A 19,911-nucleotide genomic window follows, 5' to 3' on the forward strand; every position below is an offset into this window, starting at 1 on the left:
GGATTTGGGAAACTATACAAATACATGAAAATTAAACAATATGTTTCTGAATGGCTAATGGGTCAATGAAGAACTTTTAAAAAAATTTTTTTTTAAATTTTTGAAACAGATGATATCACTTCACACAACACACCAAAACCTATAGGATATAGAAACAGCCAGATTAAGAAGTAAGTATATAGACTTAAGTGCCTACATCAATAAAGAAGAAAAACCTCAAATAAACAACCTAATGATGTATCTTAAAGAATTAGAAAAGCAAAAAAACCAAACCCAAAACTAGTAGAAAAAAAAGAAGTTATAAAGATTGGGGCAGAAACAAATGAAATTGAAATGAACAAAACAATACAAAAAGCCAATAAAACAAAAAGTTGGTTTCTTGAAAAGTTAGACAAAATGGATACATCTTTAACCAGACTATGAAAAAAGAGAGAAAATCCAAGTGAATAAAATAAGAGATGAAAAGATGACATTACAACTGATACTGCAGAAATTCAAAGGATCATTATGGGCTGCTATGAGCATGATATGTCGTAAATTGGAAAATCTAGAAGAAATGAACAAGTTCCTACCTACCAAGTTTCCTGTCTACTGTACAACTACCAAGATTGAACCATAAAGAAATCCAAAACCTGAGCAGATCAATAATAATTAATGAAACTGAAATAATAAGAAGTCTCCCAGTAAAGAGAAGCCCAAGATGGCTTTACTTCTGAATTCTATAAAACATTTAAAGAAGTACTAATTCTAATCCTATTGAAACTATTTCAAAAAATAGAGGAGGAAAGAGTACTTACAAATTCATTGTATGAAGCTGGTATTATCCTGATAGCAAAACCAGACAAAGATACATACATCAAAAAAAGAAAACTATAGGCCAGTATCCTTAATAAAAATTGATGCCAAAATACTTAAGAAAATATTAGCAAACCGAATTCAATAATACATTAAAAATATCATTCATCATGACCAAGTTGAATTTATCCCATGGATGCAAGGATGGTTCAACACAGACAAATCAATGTGATGTATCATATCAACAGAATGAAGGACAAAAACCACGTCATTATTTAAATCGATGCTGAAAAAGCATGTTAAAATTCAACATCCCTTGAGGATAAAAGTGCTAAAAAAAAAATCTATGTATAGAAGGAACATACCTCAACATAATAAAAGTCATATATGACAGACCCACCACTAGTACTATACTGAATGAGGAAAAAATGAAAGTCATTTCTCTAAGATCTGGAACATGATGAGTATGCCCAACATGACAAGTATGCCCCTTTCACCACTGCTATTCAATGTAGTATCAGAAGTCTTAGCTAGAAGAATTAGACAAGAGAAAAAATATAAATCGCATTTAAATTAGAAAGAAAGAAATCAAATTACCTTTGTTAGCAGATGATATGATCCTGTATTTGGAAAAGCCTAAAGATGATATATACATACAAAATAAATTATAACTGATACATTTGATAGAGTTGCAGAACACAAAATCAACATATAAAATTAAGTAGCATTTCTGTATGCCAACAGTGAGCAATCTGAAAAATAAATAAAAATGTAATCCCATTTACATCACCACAATCAAATTAAATACCTAGGAATTAATCAAATAAGGGAAAGATCTCTACAATAAAAGCTATAAAACAATGATAAAAGAATTTGAAGAGGACACCAAAAAAAAAAATCCCTGTTCATAGATTGGAAAAATCAATGTTGTTAAAATGTTCATACTACCCAAAGCAGTCTACAGATTCAATGCAATCTCTACCAATGACATTCTTTACAGAAATGGAAAATTAAAAAAAAAAAATTTTATTGAACCACAAAAGACCCATAATAGCCAAGGTTAACCTAAGTAATTAGAACAAAATTTGAGGAGTCACATTACCTGACTTCAAATTATACTACAGAGCTATAGAAAACAAAACAGCATGTAAATGGCATAAAAGAGACACAGACCAATGTAACAGAAAAGAGAAGCCAGAAACAAATCCATACACCTACAGTAAACTCATTTTCAGCAAAGGTCCCAAAAACATATACTGGATTTCAGAGGATGTATAGAAAAGACTGGATGTCCAGGCAGTTGTCTGCTGCAGGGGCAAAGCCTTCATTGAGAACCTCTACTGGGAAAGCGTGGAAGGAAAATGTGAGATTGAAGACTCCACTCAGAGTCCCTACTGGGGCATTCCCTAATAGAGCTCTGAGAACAGGGCCACCATCCTGCAGACCCCAGACTGATACACTCACCAGCAGCTGACATCATCTGCTTGGCTTGTGGCGAGGCTTCAGGAAAGAAACCTACATTCATGGCAGAAGGCAAAGAGGGAGAAGGCACTCTACATGGCCAGAGCAAAATGAAGGAGTCAGGGAGTGAGGAAGAAGCTACATACTTTTAAACAACCAGTTCTCATGAAAACTCACTCACTACAATATTATGAGAATGTAGCACCAAGGCGATGGTGCTAAATCATTCATGAGAACTGCTCCCATGATCTAATCACATGCCACCAGGCCCTAACCTTGAACTCTGGGAATTTCTACTGGACAAGAGATTTGGACATGGATCCAACCATATTACACAGAATGTGAGAAAATATTTGCAAACGATCCATCTGGCAAGGGATTAGTAACAGGAATATATAAGGAGCATAAACAACTCTATAGGCAAAAATCTAATAACCTGATTTTTAAAATTGTCCAAAGATTTGAATAGACATTTCTGAAAAGAATACATAAAAATGGCAAACAGGCTCATGAAAAGACATCCAGCATCACTAATCATCAGAAGAATACAAATTAAAACAACAATAACATATGTCACACCAGTTAAAATGGCTTATATCCAAAGACAAGCAATAACAAATACTGATGAGGATGTGGAGAAAATAGAACCCTAGTATGCAGTTGGTGGCAATACAAATTAGCATAACCATTATGGAGAACAGTTTGGAGAGTCCTCAGAAAACTAAAAATAGAGATATCATATGATTCAGGAATCCTACTGCTGGGGAGATACCCAAAAGAAAGAAAATGAGTATATCAAAGAGATATCTGCACTCCCATGTTTGCTACAGCACTGTTCACAATAGCCATGATTTGGAAGCAACCCAAGTGTCCATCAGCAGATGACTAGATAAAGAAAATGTAGTACATATAGAAAATGGAGTACTATTCATCCAAAAAAATATGAGATTTTTGTCATTTGCATCAACATGGATTCAACTGGAGGTCATTATGTTAGGTAAACCAGCCAGGCACAGGAAGAGAAACATCACACATTCTCATTTGTAGGATGTAAAAATCGAAAGAATTGAACTCATGGAAACAGAGAGTCGAATGAGGGTTATGAGAGCCTTGGAAGGGTAGTAGGGATGTGGGTAGGAGCTGGGGATGATTAATGGGTACGAAAAAATGAATTAGAAAACACGACTAAGACCTAGTATTTAATAGTGCAACAGGGTGACTATAATCAATAATAATTTAATTGTACATTTAAAAATAACTAAAAAATTGTCATTGCATTCTTTGTAATAGAAAGAATAAATGCATGTGGGGATGAATACCCCATTTCCATGCTGTAATTATTACACATTGCATGCCTGTATCAAAAGATCTCATGTACCCCACGAATAGAGATACCTACTATGTATCCACAAAAATCAAATAATTTACAACTTCAATAATTTCTTCCAGAAATATTTTGTACTTTTAAATGCATTATTTCACATATCTTGCTTAATTATCCCTTGTCAGAAGCTTTCCATTTCAAGTTTTAACACCAGAAATTCAGCAAATATACTTTGTCATAATAAACTAAAATATTATTATGTAAGTAGATATTATAATTTCATACCTGGATGATATTAGATACATAGTTTCCATTTCTGTTTTAATTCATTTTCCAATTGTTTTAGGCTAGTACATAAAATTGATTTTTTAAATTATTTTTTTATTCTCCAACCTTAACAATATCACTTCTTAGTTGTAGTAGCTTCTTTGGAGATTTCATTCATTATTTTACTCATCTTAGAGGTATACAATTATTTTGTCTACAAACAAAGACAATTTTATTTATTCCTTTCCAACTTAGATGCATTTTATTACTTTTTATTGACTTATTACACTGGCTATACATTACAATACAATATTGAGCAGAAATGAGATGAACATCCTTGATTTGTTTCTGCTCTTAAGAAGAATGCCTTCAGTGTTTCACCAGTAGAGATGATGTTACCTTTGAATTTTATACAGATGCTCTTTATTGGACTGGGAAGTTTCTTCTATTACTATTTTGCTAATAACCATTTTTCAAATTTTAAAATTTTGTCATGTGCTCTTTTTCTGCTTATATAATAAATTGTTATGTTGAAATATGTTCATTGTTTATTTTTACTGATGTACATATTTCACAGATTTATGGATTATATGTTATTATTTCATACATTCATTGGATATGTAATGATCAAGTCAGGGAATTTGGAGTATCCATTACACATTTATCATTTCTATGTGTTGGGAAAATTTCAGGTCCATTATTCTAGCTACTTTGAAATAGACAATGCATTGTATCTAATTATAGTCATCCTACTCTATTATAAATATCGGAACTTATATCTTCAATCTATCTTTGTACCTATTAACCAGCCTCTTTCCATTGCCTCTGTACCTACACATCCTTCCCAGTCTCTGGTGTCTACCATTCTATTCTCTACCTCCATGATATTAACTTTTCTAGCTATCACATATAGTAACAACATGACATATTTGTCTTTATGTGCTCAGCTTTCTTCATTTAACATAATGATCCTCCAGTCCCATCCATGCTGCTTTAATTGACATGATTTTATTTTTTACAACTAAATATTATTTCAATGTGTAGGGATACCACATTTCCTTTATCTGTTTATTCATTAATAGACACTTGGTTTGATTTCATATCTTTGATATTGTGAATAGTGCTTCAATAAATATGTGAGTGCAGGTATCCCTTTTTACAATTTTTTTTTTTGGATAAATAATAGTGTGGTTGCTGGGTTGTATGGTATTTCTATCTTCAGTTTTTTTTTTTTTTGAGAAATATCCATACTGTTTTCCATAATGGCTTTACTATTCTACATTCCCACCAACAGTGTATGAGTCCTCTTTCCCCTCTGTACTCCCACTAGCATCTGTTTTTTGGCTTTTTAATGATAACCATTCTGACTGGAGTAAGATGATATCTCATTGTGGTTTTGGTTTGCATTTCACTGAAGATTAATTACGTTGGAAAATTTTTATATACTTCTTGGCCATTTGTACAGCTTTGATAAGGTTTGGATCTGTGTTCCTACAAAATCTCATGCTAAAATGTAACCCCCAGCATTGGAGATGGGATCTTTTGAGAGATGTTTGGATCATGGGAGTGTATTCCCCATGAGTGGCTTAATATTATCTCCTTAGTGATGAGTGAGTTCAGGTTAGTTTTTGGCATCTAACCCCCTCTCTCTTTTGCTCCTCCTCTTGCCATAATATCATATGTTGCTGCTCTTCTTCCTTCTTTACCTTCCACCATGATTAAAAGCTCCCTGAGGCCTCCCAAGAAGCTGAGCAGATGCCAGTCTCATGCTTATACAGTCTGTAGAATCATGAGCCAATTAAACCTATTTTCTTTTTAAATTGTCCAGTCTTAGGTATTTATTTATAGCATAGTAATGTAAGAATGACCTCACACAGTCTTCTTTTTCTTTTTCTCTTTCTTTTTAACAGAGACAGAGAAAAAGAGTCTTGCTCTGTTACCCCATCTGGCATGCAGTGGTGTGATCTTAGCTCACTACAACCTCCATCTACCAGGTTGAAGAGATTCTCATGTATCAGCCTCCTAAATAGATGGAATTACAGGCATGTTCCACCAAACCTGCCTAATTTTTTTATTTTTGGTAGAGACAGGGTTGGGCTTTGTTGGTCAGCTGGTCTCCAAGTCCTAGCCTCAAGTGATCTACTCACCTCAGCCTCCCAAAATGCCAAGATTACAGGTGTGGGCCCCTACACTCTGCCAAAACAACCTTCTTTTTAAAAATATGTCTATTCATGTTCTTTGCCCATTTTAAAATTTGTTTATAGGAACTATTGAGTTTCTTATATATTCTAGATATTAGTCTCTTATTCGAGAAACAGTTTGGAAATACTTTCTTCCATTCCATGTGTTGTCTCTTCACTCTGCTGTTTCCTTTGTTGCACATAAACTTTTTAGTTTAATAAAGTCTCATTTGTCTATTTTGCTTTGATATCTATGCTTTTGTGAACTTAGCCAAAAAATCTTTGACTAAACCTATGTCCTGAAGTTTTTTCACTATATGTTTTCTTCTTGTCATTGTATAATTTCAGGTCTTACATTTAAATCTTTAATCTATTTTGAGTTGATTTTTGTATATGGTGAAAGATAAGGGTTTAGTTTTATTTTTCTACCCAAAGATGTCCAATTTTGCCAGTACCATTTATTGAAGAGAGTGTCCTTTCCCCAGTGTATGTTCTTAGCATCTTTGTAAAAAACAAAACAAAACAAAACAAAACAAAAAAAAAAAAAACAGTTCGCTGTAATTAAGTGTATTTATTTCTAGATGCTAGATTGATTCCATTGATCTCTATGTATGTGTGTCTGTTTTTATACCAGTTGTTTTGGTTTCTATAGTCTCGCAATATATTTCAAAGTTGGTTAGCATAATACCTGCAACTTTTTTTCCTCCCTCAGGATTGCTTTGACTATTTGATCTCTTTTTTGATTCTTTACAAATTTTAGAATTTCTTTTTCTATTTCCATGTGGCATTGGTATTTTAATAGGAATTGCATTTAAATTCTGTGGATTTCTGTAGGCAGTATGATCATTTTAACAATCTTAATCCATCTGATCCATGAGCATAAGATGTATTTTTTTTTTGTTTGTTTTATCCTCTTCAATTTCACTAGTTTTATGGAATTTCTTGTAGAGATCTTTCATGTCCTTGGTTAACTTATTCCCAGTTTGTTTTGTTTTGTTTTGTTTTGTTTTGTTTTTTAGGCTATTATAAATAGAATTGGTTTCTGGATATTGTCCTCAGCTGGATCATTACTGGTGTATAGAAATGCTGGCCTTGTAGAATGAGCCAGGACAAATCTTCTCTTTTTCATTGTTTTAGAATAGTTTGAGAAAAACTGGTCTTCGTTCTTCTTTGAAAGTTTGGTAAAATTTGTCAGTGAAGTCATTCAGTCCTAAACCATTCTCTGTTGAAAACTTTTTATTACCAATTCAATCTCATTACTTATTATCAGTCTGTTCAGGTTTTCTGTTTCTTCCTTGTTCAACCATAGTAAGTTGTATGTGCCCAGGAATTTATCCACTTCTAGGTTTTCCAGTTTGTTAGCATATTGTTGTTCGTAGTGGTATTTAAACAACTTTTGTATTTCTGTGGTATCACTTGTAATGTCTCCTTTTTTCATTTCCAATTTTGTTTATTTGGATCTCTCTCTCTCTCTCTCTCTCTCTCTCTCTCTCTCTCTCTCTCTCCCTCCCCCCCCCCACCCTTGCTTAGTATAGCAAGTGGTTTATTGGTTTTGTCTATTTTTTCAAAAAACCAACTTTTTATTTTAATAAACTTCTGTTATTTTAGTCTTTTTTTTGGTTTAGTCCTGTGCTAATCTTTATTATTTCTTTCCTTTTACTAATTTGGGCTATGGTTTGTTCTTGCTTTTCTAGCTCCTTGAGGTATACTCTTATATTCTTTATTTTAAAATTTTCTACTTTTTTGATTGTTTTTATTGCTATAAATTTTCCTCTTAACACTCCTCTTACAGTATTCCATAGGTTTTCCTATGTCGTTTCAATTATCATTTGTTTCAAGAATTTTAAAAATTATCTCCTTAATTTCTTACATGACCTAATAGTCATTCAGGAACATATGCTTTAATTTCCATGCATTTGTACAGCTTTCAAAATTTCTCTTCTTATTGATTTATAGTTTTATTGCATTGTGATCTGAAAAGATACTTCATTTAATTTTTAAAGTTTGTTGAGACTTGTTTAATGGCTTAACATATTTTCTGTCCTGGAGAATATTCCATGTGCTTATGGGAAAAATGTATCTGGTTACTCTGGTGTTGGGGGAATATAAGTTTAGAATTGTTATAACCTATGCTGAATTGATATCTTTATTGTTATATAATAACCTTCTTGTACTTTTTTTTTACTGCTTTTGTCTTAAAGTCTGTTTCATTTGATATAAGTATACTACTGCTGGCTTTTGGTGTTTGTTTGCATTAAATACCTGTTTCCATCTTTTTCCTGTCTCTCCATACATATCTTACAAGTGGGATGTGTTTTGTAGGCAGCATATTGTTAAGTCATGGTTGTTAATTCATTCATCCAATCTATCTTTAAAATGGCAAGCTGTTTATTTTTGAGGTTATTATTGCTATCTGATATCCTACTTCTTGCCATTTATGAATTGATTTCTGGTGGTTTTATATATCATTTTTTCTCTTTTATTGTTTCTTATTGTGAGTTAGTAATTCTGTAATGCTAACATTAGAGTATTTTCTCTTTCTTGCTTATGTGTTTGCTCTACCAGTGATTACAAAATATTTTCATATGTTTTCTTCATATTAGATATCATTTTTTTCAATTCCAGAGTAGGACTCCCTCAAACATTTCTAGTACAGCTGGTCTATTGGTAATGAATTACCTCAGCCTTCGCTTGTCTGAAATAAACTTTATTTGTTCTTCATGAAGAATAACTTTGCTGAATATACTATTCTTGACTGCCAGTTGTTTCTTTTAGCATTTTAAATATGTCGTCTCATTCTTTCCTGGCCTGTAAGGCTTCTGCTGAGAAATCCACTCTTAATCTAATGAGGATTTCTTTATAAATGGCTAGATGATTTTCTTTTGCTGTTTTTAGCATTCTGCCCTTGTTTTTGACTTTTGACAGTTTGACTTTGATGTTCCATGGAGAAGATCTTTTTGCATTGTATCCATTCAGGGGGTCTGTGAGCCTTCTGTATCTAGATGTCTAAATCTCTTGCTAGACTTGGTAAGCTTTTAATCTATTTAAAAAAATGTTTTCTAACACCATTTATTTCTCTTTGCCTCTGAGACTCCATAAATTCAAACATTTGGCTGCTTTATGATGTCCTATATTTCATGTAGTCTTTCTTCATTCTTTTTGATTCTTTAAAAACATTTTTATTTCTTTTTTCTCAGTAGTAGCCTGGGCCGGGCAATTCCAAGGCTCTTGGACAGCATGCTTTGGCACAAAGGAATTGCAAACCAGGCCGAATGTCTTGTCCTCTGGCACCCTGGTGGTATATACAACAGCCAGCTGTGTTAGTCAGGGATGGCATGAATCTCAGGTCTCCATTTTTGTCTGACTGGATTATTTCCAAAGACCTGTCTTCACATTCTGAAATTATTTCTTCTGACTGATCTCATCTCTTGTTAATGTTTAAAAATATATTTGGTAGGTCGTTGAATAAATTATTTAGTTCCAGAATTTCTGTTTGATTCTTTTTAATAATATCTATCCCTTTGGTTATTTCCCATTTATTTTCTGAATTGGTTTTCTGATTTTTTGTTTGTTTGTTTTTAGCATTCTCTTTTATCTCACTGAATTTCTTTAAAACCATTTTTTAAAATTCTTTTTCCAGGATTTCATAAATTTATTTTTAGTTGGGCTATGTTGCTGAAGAATTATTGTATTCATTTGGCAGTGTCATATTTTCTTTCCTGTTTATGTTTCTTGTGTATTTGTATTGATATCCAAGCATCTGGTGAAACAGTCTCTTCTCCTTATGTTTTGAATTTGCTTTCAGAGAGGAAAACTTTTTCCTGAATATGTGTCTATGGTATCTGCTGGATATGGCACTTTGACTTTGATTCTAGGTGCATGAATAGTGTAGTCTCTGTATGATTTTGCAAATGTAAATAGCATCCATGGTGTCTGTGATTTCCTTGGTGGGGTAAAGTGCAGTTTTAAGTGGTGGTCATAGTGAAGTTCGCTGGGGACTATTCCCAGTGGTGACAACAGTCGGTTGGCTGTGCCAGTCCTTGGTCACCAGAGTGACATACGCTGGTACCAGTGTTAGCATATCCAGGCAGGTCAATTCTTGGGCCTCCAGGTAGCTTGCTTAGAAGCTGTTAGTGGCAGTGATGAGCCAGATGGGTAAGGGGCTTTACAGACCCTGGACCGCAGGTGTGGCATGAGTGATATCAGAGGCAGTGACCGCTGGGTCTTGAGTGGTGCATGCTGGTGTTGGTGATGGCTATTATGTGATTTTCAGTCATCTCTAGGCCTGCAGGTAGTACACGCAGGTGAATGCTAGCTATGGTAGTAATAGCAGGGTGGGTGGGTCCAACCTTCAGTCCCTGGGAGGACTGCTCACATGCCAACAGTGGTAGACTGGGCTGGATGATCTTCAGGCCCCTGGACTGCATAGTTTAGAACAGTGGAGTTGCAAAGCCAGCCCAGGCATTATTTTCCTTAGGTCCTATTGGTGGTACATGCAGGTACTGGCTGTAATAGGCAGTGGTGGGATGATTTCCAGGTCCCCCCAGAGTGGTCAGTTTAGGGGTGGTAGTGACTGTGTGAATATAGAAATATACAGGTGATCTAACTGTTCTGAAGTGAACTTTAGTAACTTATGTCTTTTAAGAACTGTTAATTTTATCTAAGATGTCAAATTTGTTGTCATAAAGTTATAGTTGTAATATGTGTCAATTTTTCTTTTTTTGACATGAAGTCTCACACTGTCACTCATACTGGAGTGCAATGGTGCAATCTCGGCTCACTGCAACCTTTGCCTCCCAGTTTCAAGTGATTCTTCTGCATCAGCCTCCTTAGTAGCTGGGCTTACATACATGCACTACCACACCCAACTAATTTCGTATTTTTATTAGAGACAGGATTTCTCCATGTTGGCCAGGCCGGTCTCGAACTACCATCCTCAGGAGATCTGCCTGCCTCGGCCTTTCAAAGTGCTAGGATTACAGGCATGACCCACTGTCCCCAGCCATATCTGGCATTTTTTTTAGTGACATCACCTAGCTCAACCTCGACATTGTTAATTAACATGTTTTCTCTTTCCTGATCAGTCTGGATGGAGTTTTATTACTTTTAAAAAAGTTAAACAAATTCATTGGCTTTGGTCTATTGTTTTTAATCTGTTTTCTACTTCATTGATATCTGTTTTGGTCTTTATTTATTTTTCTGCTTACTTTGGGTTTAGTATGTTATTTTTTCTTTTAGTAAGGTAGGAGCTAAGCTGAAACTTTCTTCTTTTAAATATGTGTGTTTTAGTGCCATAAGTGTCCCTCTAAATATTGTTTTAGCTGTATCTAAAAATATTAACATATTTTGTTTCCATTTTTACTCTATTCCAAATACTCTCCAATGTTGTCTTTCAATTCTTCTTCAAACCATGGGACATTAATAAGTGTTTAATTTAGTTAGCGAATGGTTGGAGAGTATTAAACTTTGAGTTACTGATTTCTAATTTAACTCCATTTTAGTAAAATAACATAATATATATGACTTTAAATTTTTCATGACTTCTTCTGTGACCAAAAAGATATTTTATAGTGGATTTACCTGCTTCCATCTTGACCAGATACAGAAGTCCCCTCAATCATTTTGAAGAGTGTAATGAAGTCCTTAACCCAAGTGTAAGAAACATGGTTTCAGATCATGCCATGGAAAGATCATACCTTAAAAAGTTGTAAAGACAAATTAAGAACATGATTTCATTCTAACATGTAAGATACTGTCTTAATTTTTTAAAATTATTTCTTTTTATTACTATTTTGAAACTGGGTCAGGCTCTGTTGCCTAGGCCAGAACTGCAGTGGCCTAATTGCAGCTCACTGCAGACTCAAACCCCTGGGTACAAGGGATTTTGCTGCCTCAGCTTCCTGAGTAGTTAGGACTACAGGTGTCCACCACCACACCTGGTTAAATTCAGATTTTTTGTTAGAAGTAGGATCTCACTATATTTCCCAGGCTAGTCCTGAACTCCTGGCCTCAAGCAGTAATCTTCCCATTTTGGCCTCTGAAATTGCTGAGATTATAAGTATAAGCCGCCATGTGGCTTTAATTATTATTAGTTAATTATTATTAGTTTTTTTAAATTTCCATTTTTGTTTTAGATTCAGGGGGTACATTTGCTGGGGGTACATTTGTTATGAGGGCATATTGTGTGGTGCTGCCATTAGGCTCCCATCACATAGTCAGATAGTGAACATAGTCCTCAACAGGAAGTTTTTAAGCCCTTGCCCCTTCACTGCCTCCTTCTGTTTGGAGTCCCCGTGTCTAATGTTTCCATATTTATGTTCATGTGAACTCAAGATTTAGCTCACACTTATAAATGAGAACATGTAATATTTGGTTTTCGATTTCTGCATTAGTTTGCTTAGGATAACAGCCACCAGCAGTATCCATGTTGCTGCAAAGGACATGATTGTATTCTTTTTTATGGCTGCATAGTAACCCAGTATGTATATGTACCAAATTTTCTTTACTCATCACCCCAATGAAGGTCACCTAGGTTGATTCCATGTCGTTACTATTGTGAATAGTGCTGCAATGAACATACAAGTGGATGTATCTTTTTGGTAGAATAATTTATTTTTCTTTGAGTATATGCCCAGTAGTGAAGTTGCTGGGTCTAATGGTAGTTCTATTTTTAATTCTTTGAGAAATCTCCACACTGTTTTCCCCATTGGCTGAACTAATTTACATTCCCATCAGAAGGGTTTAAGCATTCCCTTTTCTCCACAGCCTTGCCAACATCTGTTATTTTTTGACTTTGTAATAACTGCCATTCTGACTGGTGTGAGTTAGTAGTTCACTGTGGTTTGATGTGCAGTTCTTTGATGATCAGTGATGTTGAGCATTTTTAAATATGTTTGTTAGCTGTATGCATGCCTTTTGAGAAGTGTCTGTTTATATCTTTTACCACACATTTTTAACAGAATTTTTCTTTTTGTTGAGCCATTTAACTTCTTTATAGATTTGAATACTAGTGCTTTGTTGTATGTATAGTTTGTAAATATCTACTCCCATTCTGTAGTTTGTGTTTGGTTTTTTTTAGAGCTTTTTTGGCTGTCTGGAAGCTCTTTTGTTTAATTAAATTCTATTTGTTTATTTTTGATTTTGTTGCATTTGCTTTTGAGGTATTATTGAAAATTATTTGTCCAGGCCAGTGTCTAATACAGTATATTTGAAAACTCTGGTAAAAAATACGTAACATGAAATTTATCATTTTTACCATTTTTATTGTACAGTTCGGTAGCATTAAGCAAATTGACATTGTTGTGCAACCGTCACCACCAATCCACAGATTATTTTTCATCTAGCAAAACTAAAGCACTGTACTCATTAAACAACTCCCCATTACCTGTTCCCTTAGCCCCTGGCAATCTTCATCTATTTTCCCTTTCCATGAATTTGATGTCTTTAAGTACTTCATATGAACAGAATTATACATTATTTGTCTTTTGTGACTGGCTTATTTCACTTATTTGCATAATGTTTTCAAGATTAATCTATGTTTTAGCATGTCTCAGAATGTCCTTACTTTTTAAGGCTGGTACTATTAGCTTATGTGCCCTATATGTTTATCCATTCATTTGTTGTGATCCAGATATATGGTAGAATATATATTTTGCAGCTCCAAGAGTCATGTATTCTGCTCCATTATTTTGCTGTATATTATATTTGTTTAATGTCTTTTTCTCTTCATACACTTTTTTTATTTGTAGCTGACATATAGTAACTGTACATATTTATAAGATACAGAGGAATATTTGATTCACGTGTACAATGTGTAATACTTAAATTAGGGTAATTGGCATATCTATCACCATAAATATGTATTGTTTCTTAGTGTTGCGAATATTCAAAATCCTCTATTTTAGCTTATAAAAATACACAATAAAGTATTGTTACAGCTATTCACCCTAGTGCTATAGAACATACTTCTCCCATCTAGTTATGGCTTTGACTGTTAATCATCCTCTCCCTATCTTCCTCTCCCTCAACTCTTTCCAGCCTCTAATAACAACAATAATATTCTTTACTTCTATGAAGAACATTTTTCTTTTTAGCTTCAACATATGGGTGAGAACATTCAGTATTTATCTTTTTGTACCTGACTTTTTTACTTAACATAATGTCCTCCTCCAGACTCATGCATGTTGCTGTGAATGCTAACTGGAAACCAAATTAGTTTCATTAGTTATAGATATGATATTTAGATAACCCCATGTAGAATTAGAGAACTACAGAATTGACGTATAGGGCAGGTCAAATAACTCTGGACTATAGAGATTATCTTGTCAATTCTGGTTGTTTTGACTCTGCAGATGGAAACATATTTTTTGGTTCTAAAATTAAATGATTTAATATTTCAAATTATTCTTACAAAAATTAATATTATAAAATTTTGAAGGAACAAATGCCAATTTGTGCCTTTATTAGTAATGATAAAACAATCATTGTGTAGGTAATGACTATCTAGTACAAAGGCACTATCATAATAAAGTCTTGTGTTTTGTTGACCATGACAAATTCAGTTATGTGTCAGCACCCTAATCATGCCACTAAAAATATTGTCAATGACATGGTATTAAGTTGTATTAATCAAATATCACGTCCATGTAAAGAATGTTAGTCATTCCATCTACTAGGCATTCACACTTGAAATATTTTCTCTAATACTGTACACCACAGGGTAACAGAGTTATTGGCAAATAAGTGTATATTCAGAAGTGTCTGAAAACTCTCACCCATGAGGAAAGATTAAAGGAACTTGGTGAATTTATCCTGGAGAAAAAAAACTTAAGAGAACTGGGTGCAGTGGCTTATGCCTGTAATCCCAATGCTTTGGGAGGCTGAGTTGGGGGGATTGTCAGACTTTGAGATTAGCCTGGGCAACATAGTGAGACCCCCATCTCTACAAAATAAAAATAAAAATTAGCTGGGTGTGGTGGAGTATTCTTGTAGTCCTAGCTAATTGGGACGCTTAAGTGGGAGGATTGTTTCAGGCCAGGAGATTGAGGCTGCAATGAACCATGATCATGTCACTACATTCCAACCTGGGCAACAGAGCTAGGCTCTGTCCTTCCCACCTTCCACTCAAAAAAAAAAAAAAAAAAAAAAAAAAAAAAAAAAAAAAAAAAAAAAAAGACTTAAGACAGCCATAACAGACATTTTTAAATATTTGAGTAGCTATTCTACTGGAAAAAGAATATATGATTATACATATTCCACGTCTTTCGGACACCATTAGTATGTATTAATTAATGTTTTAGTAAAGCAGTTGCTAATTTCTTAAGGAAGATCCTTGGAATAATAAATGATCTGCGATGTTAGATTAGGCAAACAAATTATATTGTGAAAACATCTTTAGTAGAGATATTTGAGTAGTAGATAATTCATTTTCAGTAGTGAATATTTGGTGAGCACATGCATTTAACAGTAAAGTATTCATAATTTTAAGATGGACTTTAGAAAAAAAACATCAAATTTAAATTGGTAAAATTAGTCATGTGCTGAAATTACTTGAGCAATTGTCCATTAATAATATGCAAAGAAATGCAGTCTTAAAGCAGGACTGAAATATGATTCTTGCTGAAGAGCCTAAACAAATCTGAGACCTCTGCTCAATATAGGCTCCATATAGGATACTATCTCATTATTTCATTTACTTGATTGCGACATTTTTGGAGAGCTTTGAATGTAAAGAGATAAATAGCTTTAAGTTCAGAGTTAGCAATGAATGAATCATTTGAGAAGGATGTAGAATTAGAGAGAAAAAGGCACACAAAAAGAAGGAGGTAATAAGAAAACTGAGTCATAAGAGTGACTAAGGAAGTAAGAGGTGCAAAACCTCATGTATGTGCGAGTGTAAGAAAGACTAGGTCGTGAGACCTTCTATTAGGTCACCAGAAGTGATGTTAACTATAATGTCCTAAATAATAGTTTACAAGTTCAGTTTTACAGGAGCACAGGAGCAGCTGTACCATCATTTAATTTTTTTTTTCTCATTTTACTGCTCAGTAACTTGATATAAAATCCTGAGGCAACCTGAATCTGTCTCTATTACTTGCAATCTAAGGAATTCTAATTAGTATATATCTTTAAATTCAAATGTTTTATTTGAGAGAGGTGGAATGTGATCAGTACGGAGTCTGAGAAAAGCAATGGAAGAGCCAGGCATTAATGGAAGCATAAAATTAATGCATTCAGAACATTTTCTAATTCCATCACTTCCCATATTGGGCTGATTTCTCTTCAAATAGCAGTTTTGCTATAATTTGGCCTTCCGTGAAAATCACTCCTTAATGACGCACTTACAAATGTGACCCACGGGCCGCATATATTAAAATCACCAAGAGTATTTGTTTTACATGTTCCTGGGATTAATACTGCTACATCAGATTCTACTGAAACAGAATCTCTGGCGGTGAGTACTGGGAATCTGCATTTTAAGCAATTGCTCACGTAACTTTTATGAACATAAAATTTTGTAATCACTGTCCTATACAGAAAGAATGTGCTGGCAAGTCAGTGTGAACTTGGCCCCAGATTTCACTAGATAATCCTGGTCTTTTGTCCCTGGTAAAATCACCTGCTTACTTTGTCCCTTTAGTTTAGTGGTGGAAAATGCAGGAACTTCCTATTGTTAATCTCTAGGTTGCCTTATTGTCTCCTGTTCACTGGTTGTTTTCTGGAGTGTTTCATCATTAGTCTAGCTGGTTCCTTGCATTTCATTCCCTCTTGTTTTGTATATTCAGAGTGGTTTCTTCTTTTCCAGTTTGTGTTCTGACATCATCCCTAGAATGGCCAGTATTTCCCAGTTTCACATTCTTCGAGAGAATACCTCTGTAAGTTAAACACTGAACTAAACATCAGGGTCAATTTTTAATGCTTCCATTCTAGGACCTTTTGCATATTTTCAGTGGCTAGCCATTGAGAAAAGCTGTGCAAGAAAGGAAAATTATTTAGCTGAAATTTATGTGATTTTTTTGACTTAGCTATATATAACCCAAATCAGAGGCTTAGTAGCTTTGAATAGGGTTAGATGTAACATTTTTTATTTCTCCCTGGGTTCAGTTAAAGCCCTTTAACACAATTGTATATAAGTTATCATTCATGTAAAAAGCTCTGTTTTTCCACTAAAACCAGAGAGAGGTACTTTGCAAGCTTGAATGTTAATGGAGGCACTTCAAATTTATGAATAATCGAAGTGGAGGCTATCTTGACATTTTAAAAGTCCTACAGAATGCCAGAGAACATTTAGTTTTCTACTTAGATCTTAGAGTAGGTTAGAAGAGTTACTTATTTCCCATGGGTGCTATCATATTTAGAATTTTCACTGTTACTCTTCTTAGCTCTTAAGAAAAATATGAAAAATTCATTCTCAAATTATTTTTAGTTCACCAAGTTAAAGGAAACATAACTATAAGAAATGTAAAACATATTTCTTACAGGTCAGATTCCTGATTGTCCTGACTTCTTAAGAACTGTGAAGTCACATTACTTCTGAGAGTATAATTATTATTTGAAAAAAAAAAAAAACAACCCTCATTGTGAGGCAATGTGTTTAATGTACTCACCAAGACAAATAAATCATGTTTCCTGTCTTGAACAATTGACCAGTAATGAAAAACATTAAGGAAACAAGTAGAAGTAACACAAATAAATAAATAAATAAAATAATCAAGTTTGTATATTTGTTTGTTTTGAGACCTTTGAGGAAAGGATGGGAAATGAACCAGAGATAAGAGACCCTGCACTTACAATGAGAAGGCAATCTTGTTGTGTATTCTGGATATTTTAGATAATTAAAATTCGTGTCTTTTATTTTCTAGCAATCTTAAGTGGTCAGTGTCAATATCCTTATTTCACAATTAAATAAAAAACATTTGGAGAGATTAAGTCATTTGCCAAAGTTAATTTTGAAGTTTCCATTGTAGGTCACACGTCATTTCTTTAATCTCTAAATAGTGAAGTCGTCCAAGGCTCAGTCCTCACACCTTTCTCATATCCATCTACACTTACTTCTTGCATTAGTTTTTCTCACTTCTCACGGCTTTAAATATCGTGTCACCAGTATGTTGACTACTCTCAAATTAAATCTCCAGCTCAGATGTCTTCTCTGCTCTCCACACTCACATATCCAACTGCCTAATTGACATTTACACTTGGATGTATAATGGCACTTAAACTTAGTACATCCAAAATTGCACTTCTGATCTCTCTCATCTCTCAAACCACCTCCTCCTGTAGTCATTGCCATTTCATTACATAATAACTCGACTTTTCTAGTTTCTCGGGCCAAAAACCTTGAGTCACTTTTGATTTATCTTTTCCTCAACAAGCCCACATCAAAACTCTTTTGTCTCATGAAAATATATTCAGATTTTGATTACTTCTTCTCATCATGTTTCTCCTTTGAAGTTTTTGTTTGTTTGTTTGTTTGTTTGTTTGTTTTTACCTTTTGTATTAGTCCATTCTTGCACTGCTATAAAGAACTACCTGAGACTGGGTAATATATAAAGAGGTTTAATTGGCTTGGCATTCCACCGGCTGTACAGGAAGCATGGCTGGGAAACTTACAAAGATAGCAGAAGATAAAGAAGACGAAGTCACATCTTTCATGGCCAGAGAAGGAGGAAGAGAGGAAAGTGGGAGGTGCTACACAATTTTAAACAACTAGGTCTCCTGAGAACTTACTTACTATTAAAACAGCAAGGGGGAATTCCGTCCCCAGGATCCAATTACCTCCCACCAGCCCCCACCTCCAACACTGGTGAATACAATTCAATATGAGACTTGGGCAGGGACAAAAATCCAAGCCATATCACCTTTTAAAGAGTGCTTTTCTAGTATAGATCAATCAGTCTATCTATCATCTATCTCTATATTTCTCTATCATCTAACTATCTATCTATCTATCCACTGCTAAGGGCTGGTTTCTGCATATGCGGCATGTATAGTCTCAAATGCTCCCAGGTCCAGAAGCACCTATGTTTGGTTTAATTTTCTGCTGTTGCCATCTTGAAAATTGTTGATAATTTTATCTTTGAACTTGTGATTTGTAAATGAAGTCCAATGGGACAATGAAGCACGCACATTAGCAGAAGAGAAACATAAAATAATACGTCTGCTGTCTTTCCTTGCCACTCCATTCACATATAGCTGGTGGAGCTGCAATACATGGGAGTTAAACAATAATCAAAGTGGTACAGGAGAAGCATGTTATGTCTGCGACTGAGCAAGTGGAGATGCTGACAGCTTGAAGAGGTCACACTTTCGTTTGAGCCAGAGCTTGCTTCCAACACCGAAAGTAGGCAATGGCATTTTATGAAACACGGGCAACCAAGGAATCCTAATGTATCCTTTCTTCAGAGTCTTGCTTCCCTTTATTAGTCAACATCTTATACTAAAAATGGTGACACTGAATGGGAAAGAACTGAAAAGATAGGGCGACTCATAGTTCTTTTTCCTTCAATTAGTTCTTATAAATCGGTAAGCTGAAGGTAGTAAGTATTGGTTAAACATGGCTGTATCCAAATGAAATAAATACAGTTGAGTTAGTGTACATTTCCATCATTCTAGCAAGAACAAAATTCATATGCATAGCTCAGTTATGACATAGGAGCCGTGTAATTTCAGTAATTCCACATACTCTACCACATGCTCTTAGGAGCATTTAATACTGGCTTTGTGCAACACAGTAATGACACTTACTTTTCTGCCTTTTGAACAAGAGGATTCATATTTCCATTCTGCAACCTGTAAGTTATGTAGCTAGTCATGATAAATGTATATCATATATTTGTATGTGTGTCCCTATATATATGCACATTTATGTAAACACACACACACATG

Source organism: Saimiri boliviensis, chromosome 5, assembly GCF_048565385.1.
Source record: "Saimiri boliviensis isolate mSaiBol1 chromosome 5, mSaiBol1.pri, whole genome shotgun sequence".
NCBI classification, from domain to species: domain Eukaryota; kingdom Metazoa; phylum Chordata; class Mammalia; order Primates; family Cebidae; genus Saimiri; species Saimiri boliviensis.